The 6000-nt window shown below is 44.4% G+C and overlaps 1 long non-coding RNA gene across 1 annotated transcript in view; it reads right to left on the bottom strand.

Annotated features, from left to right (window-relative positions):
• Positions 1-454: 454 nt before the first annotated feature.
• Positions 455-6000, bottom strand: part of LOC115076337 — a 52563-nt gene continuing 47017 nt past the window's right edge. Inside the window, exon 3 of the long non-coding RNA XR_003852733.1 lies at positions 455-842. This is a non-coding gene — a long non-coding RNA (uncharacterized LOC115076337). The remainder of the gene's footprint in view (positions 843-6000) is intronic.

Genomic DNA, 6000 nt, shown 5'->3' with positions numbered 1-6000 from the left:
CTTTATCTTTTATTGGCCCTTTCAGAACATTTTCAGGCTTGTATTTGCAATTATATATAGTATCTTGCATCTTTCGTAAAGACAACAGGGAAGTGACCATCTGAAGCAGCAGTGCCTCCTACCTGGGGCAAAAGTGATATTCAGCTGCAAGTGAAGCTGCCTGCAAGAGCTATAGAGAAGCCAGAGCTGAGAAAATTGCCTGCGTTTCCCTGTTCTTCCTGCTCGCTTAAGCACCAGGCTCCTGAAAAGCAATAGTCTTCTCTAGGAGGTCATTATGCGGATAAGTACCTTCCACAGCCTCCTGGTCACTGAGTCTTTATCTGAGACCCGGGTGTGTCTGCACCACACATCTGTCTCCTGCAAACGCTGGCCATTAATGTGCATAAACACAGGTGGTAAAGTGCACAGACGCTACCGCAATAACTTAACTCCACTTTATCGAGGTGTCATTTTCCCCAATAATGCATCCACCGAGCAGTTTGCATGCATGTTTAATTACTGTTCTAATAAGTAAGGTTCTGTTTGTACATTTGCATGACCTAATCTTATTAGCATGGTTATTGTATTAAAACAAAGCAAAGCTCATTTACAGACATTAAATGTGAAGTTAAAGCAAATAAACGTAGCTGCTAAATGCTAAGAGGGCTTGATTTGTGAAGGTCTCAGCACATTAGTACGTTGGCCTCTTGGTCCAGCTGAGAGTTCTCAGGGGCTGCATAAATAGGATCTTAATTGGCTTCACTTGGGCACCCCCTTTCTCTGCGGCCGAAGTTTGAATCCTTCTGTCTGCTGGTCCAGGGGAAAACCTTCCCATCCTGGCATAGTGCACCTAATTCATTTTTCTGAAAGTATAGTAAGGAACAAAGATGAACATTACATCAAGACAAAAAGTCAAGAGAAATCCATTCAGTCATCCATCAGAGCTCTGCCTGATGCTACAGGTTACCTTTAATAGACTTTTCTTTTCATCACTTTGATCATTCTGGAGCAGACGGATGCCGTGGAACAGAATTACTAGAATATTCACTGTCACAGAGGCAAACTCCACATTAAAGAGACTATATGAACATTCATGATCACAGAAGCGAGCTCTACATTAAAGAGATTACCTGAATGTTCACTGTCACAGAGGCGAGCTCCACGTTAAAGAGATTACCAGAATATTCACTATCAAAGAGGCGAGCTCCACGTTAAAGAGATTACCAGAATGTTCACTATCAAAGAGGCGAGCTCCACGTTAAAGAGACTATATGAACATTCATGATCACAGAAGCGAGCTCTACATTAAAGAAATTACCTGAATGTTCACTGTCATAGAGGCGAGCTCCACGTTAAAGAGATTACCAGAATGTTCACTATCATAGAGGTGAGCTCTACTTTAAAAAAATTAAATGAATGTTCACTGTCACAGAGGCAAACTCCACATTAAAGAGACTATATGAACATTCATGATCACAGAAGCGAGCTCTACATTAAAGAGATTACCAGAATATTCACTATCAAAGAGGCGAGCTCCACGTTAAAGAGACTATATGAACATTCATGATCACAGAAGCGAGCTCTACATTAAAGAAATTACCTGAATGTTCACTGTCATAGAGGCGAGCTCCACGTTAAAGAGATTACCAGAATGTTCACTATCATAGAGGTGAGCTCTACTTTAAAAAAATTAAATGAATGTTCACTGTCACAGAGGCAAACTCCACATTAAAGAGACTATATGAACATTCATGATCACAGAAGCGAGCTCTACATTAAAGAGATTACCAGAATATTCACTATCAAAGAGGCGAGCTCCACGTTAAAAAGATTACCAGAATGTTCACTATCAAAGAGGCGAGCTCCACGTTAAAGAGATTACCTGAATGTTCACTGTCACAGAGGCGAGCTCCACGTTAAAGAAATTACCTGAATGTTCACTGTCACAGAGGCGAGCTCCACGTTAAACAGATTACCAGAATGTTCACTATCATAGAGGTGAGCTCTACTTTAAAAAAATTAAATGAATGTTCACTGTCACAGAGGCGAGCTCTACTTTAAAAAAATCGCATCTGTGACAGTGAACATTCTGATGATCTCTTTAACGTGGAGCTCGCCTCTGTGACAGTGAACATTCTGATGATCTCTTTAACGTGGAGCTCGCCCCTGTGATAGTGAACATTCTGATGATCTCTTTAACGTGGAGCTCGCCTCTGTGACAGTGAATATTCTGATGATCTCTTTAATGTAGAGCTCGCCTCTGTGACTCTGCAGCTTGTTGATGCTAGGAAAGTTCTCACTTCTTTCTTTGCAGAGCAAATGCAGCTGTTGAAACTGTTCCAATGAACAAAATTGTGAGAAGGGTTAAATCTATGACTGGTGGCATAAGAGTGAAGTCCAAAGGTACTTTTTACTTGTGGATTTTGCACTTTATTTTCAAAGAACACACTTTCACTTTCAAAATAACCTACAAAAAAATTCCCACTCGCATTTTTAACCTGCTAATGCATGCGGGCACTTTTCCCGGCAAAAACCACCCGCATGTTTTTGAAAAATGACACATCTGCACATAGTTCCAGATCCTGACCCCTGAGCCCCGCGAATGCCTCCCTCTACTGTGGATCTACCGGCATACTTTTACCTGGCTATAGGTTAGAGCTGCGGGCTACGAACCGGGGAAGCCAGGGTTCAAATCCCACTGCCACTCCTTGTGACCTTGGACAAGTCACTTCTCGCTCCATTGTGAGCCCTTTGGGGACAGGGAGATACCTGCAGTACCTGAGTGCAATTACTTCGAAGTGGCTGAAAGGTAGAATCTAAATAAATAAATAACTCAATAAATAGAATGAAATACGAGTCCACGTCACCAGCGGAAATAGCCCTTGTGCAAGGCAGTTAGCCTTACAATCTTAAAACCAGGGCCCAGATAACAGAGGTAAGACCGGCTGCCTGCTTAGATCTGCTCTGCAGTCAGAACTTGGCATCGCTCTGCAATCTACATAAATAGGGTTTATGTTCCCTCAACTGTGTTAATGCAAATATTTGAAAAACCATAATACTGGAACACAATTAAAAGTTCAATAGTTTCAATCTACTCTTTGTATATATAATTGCTTTGGTATAATCAGTTTCTGTGTCTGGCTTTTTTCTTTTTAGAGTCATAACACAACAATTATGCTGCTTACTGGAACAATTAAGCTGCTTCTTCACCTTTGAAATCTGAAACCTACAGGCATTTCCCTGCTCTTCCTCCCATAACTGTATCTCCATGCCCCCATAATACTTCTCTGCTGTCTCCGTTGCATCTTTAATGAGTTTAATAATCCCAGACCTTTCCATATCTCAGATTACAGTGTCAGATATCGCAGAGCAAACATCTGCAGTCTGTGCTTAATTAAAACTACCTAGTGTAAGGAGCTGAGTGCAGGAGGCTACTCCAGAGGTGGGCAACCTCTGGCCACCGTAGCAAGTCAGGCCCCAGGCACACAGCAATGCAAGCAGGAGGTGCCCAGCCAGAAGGGACAGCAGGGGCCCTCCTGGGCTAGCAGCTAAGGCTTGTTAGTAGTTACCCTGCCCTCACAACTCCCCGCACCCTCGGGGGCCCTCAATGTGGCCCTTGATCCGAAACGTTTGACCACCCCGAGCTACCCTTTGAGGAAGCAATGGATAGGCCTTATGGTATTTCAAAATCTGAGCGCGAGGCAGGTTACGTTCGGATACCCGAGGGGGGAGATTTACTACGGTAAGAGGTGGAGGTTTTCACCAGAGAGAAAAGTACCAGGGGATTTACTTAGCAGCAGGGCTCAGTGTGGCAGCTTAGGGGATCCCACAGGATTTTACCGCTATAGCGAAGCAGCTCTGCGTGATTACCTAACAGAGAATAAAGAGACCATAAAGCATAACTAGAAACATGCAGACCAAAACTGGACTGGAAGCCATAATAAGCCAGAGACTGTATGCAGTGCAACAAAGGAAAAAGCGAAACATCACCAGTCCTCATAAAACAAATCAAGAAATATAAAATCAATAGCAGTAAAACCTTACTAATAAAAAGAACAGGTTATTTCAAAACAGCTGGTGAATGGACTATCCAATAATTTAAAACTTATATCAAAAATTTCCAGACACCAATAAAATATTTGAAAAGAGCCGATACAAAGGCCAAATAATTAAAAATAGGATGAAAAAAATGCTCTGCTCTCCGTACCTGTAAACTTTTGATTTCTAGGTGCCCTGAGAATATTGTGAATTAGGAGGAGGGGGGCGGGAGTTGCTTGCTACTTTCTCCTCTCTCTCAGTCACACACAAGCTCTCTCTCTCTCACACAGGCTCTCAATCACGCACATATACACATGCTCTCTCTCACTTATACATACAGGTTCTCGATCACAGATTATGCTGTCTCTCTCACACACAGGCTCTCTCACATGCACACAGGCTCTCTTTCACACACAGGCTCTCTTTCACAAACAGGCTCTCTCTCACATGCACAGGCTCTCTCACACGCACACAGGCTCTCTCTCACACACAGGCTCTCTCACACACACAGGCTCTCTCTCACACACACACAGGCTCTCTCACACACAGGCTCTCTCACACACACAGGATGTCTCACACACATACAGGCTCTCTTTCACACACAGGCTCTCTTTCACACAAACAGGTTATCAATCACTCACCTACATACAAGCTGTCTCTCTTTCTCTCTCTCACAACACACAGGGTCTCAAATACATGTGCTCACTCACTCACTCTCTCTCTCCCCATTGAAGACAACTAGCAGCAGCAACAGCCTCCTCCTCTTCCAGCCCTCACAGCTTTGAGAAAGGAGTCTCACCGGATGCGGGGGCTGACGTTGCTCCTCTTTTTGTTCTGGGCCGCGCTGCTTTTCTTTGGACCGATGCTGCATGCACTTGTATCTAGCATAGTCTCTTCTTCCCGCGCTGCAACCCACATCCTCTTTCGGACAGGCGGGGGGGGGGGGGGGGGGCAGGAAGAAGAGACCATGTTGCTGGTACCTCTGATGCTTCTTCCAGCTCTCCTGCTGTGATCCGCCTGGGTTATCAGCATTTTAAGCCCAGGCAGAGGAAGAGTTCACATCTCGCTGGGGCCGGGGGAGCAGCTGGGCCAGCAGGGGACCGGGAAGTGTGGTGACCGCTGGGCTAAAGGATATCTGTGGCACTGGCTCTCTTATCGTCTAGTTCTTCCTATTTCTGTGCATGAGAAAAAAAATCTGGCACCAAGAATCTCTGGAAGAGTAAAATAAAAACCAAAAAATGAATTGTGCAGGTGAACTGACCTGAGGGCTTTTTGCATGGAACTCATTGCCCCCCAAGATCTTCAGCTGAACCTTCAAAAATATTTATCTGCTCGAATCATTGCGTTTCAGTAAGTCCAAGAGAAGGCTACGCAGAATAATAAGTAGCGAAATCCTAATGAAGGGGTTGTTTTTCCTGAGCACCAAAGCCACGTAAAATTCAGTGTCACCAGAAGTTAAGCCTCCAGTAATTGTAAACTGATGTTTACTGCACAGAAAACGCTGAATCTATGCAGCAGGTCAAGCTCTGTGCTCGTTATGTGAACTTCTAACCGCCACGAGAGACATTTATAATGGTCCTCACTCTGGCTGAAAGCCGAAGGCTTATTTTCATTAGCAAAACTAAAATGCATCATCTCTTCATGTACTTCAAAAAAAGGGCAAGTGATTATTCAGCTGAGGGACAATCATTTCAGGGCGCGATCGGCATTCTCGGGGGCGAGTCGCTTATCTCTGAGATTCCGGGGGCCTTTCCTTTTCCTGCTTCTAGCAGGAGCGACCGAAGCAGCAGATGGGCGCAGGAGTTTAGTAATAAGGAGCAAGGATTCTGGAAGGGATGAGGTGGGAAGCGATATCAACTGGGAGATATCGCTTGAGCCCCAAGAATCCTTTCTAAGAGCAACAGGATCAAGAATATTTGCAAGCAGCACAGGCGCTGGAATAAAGGGCAGGACGGTAGGGAGTGTACTAGAATTATCTGGGGG

Source organism: Rhinatrema bivittatum, chromosome 14 (genome assembly GCF_901001135.1).
Source record: "Rhinatrema bivittatum chromosome 14, aRhiBiv1.1, whole genome shotgun sequence".
Taxonomy (NCBI): domain Eukaryota; kingdom Metazoa; phylum Chordata; class Amphibia; order Gymnophiona; family Rhinatrematidae; genus Rhinatrema; species Rhinatrema bivittatum.
Note: the sequence above shows the minus strand (reverse complement) of the source record. Positions and strands in the feature narration are given on the sequence as shown.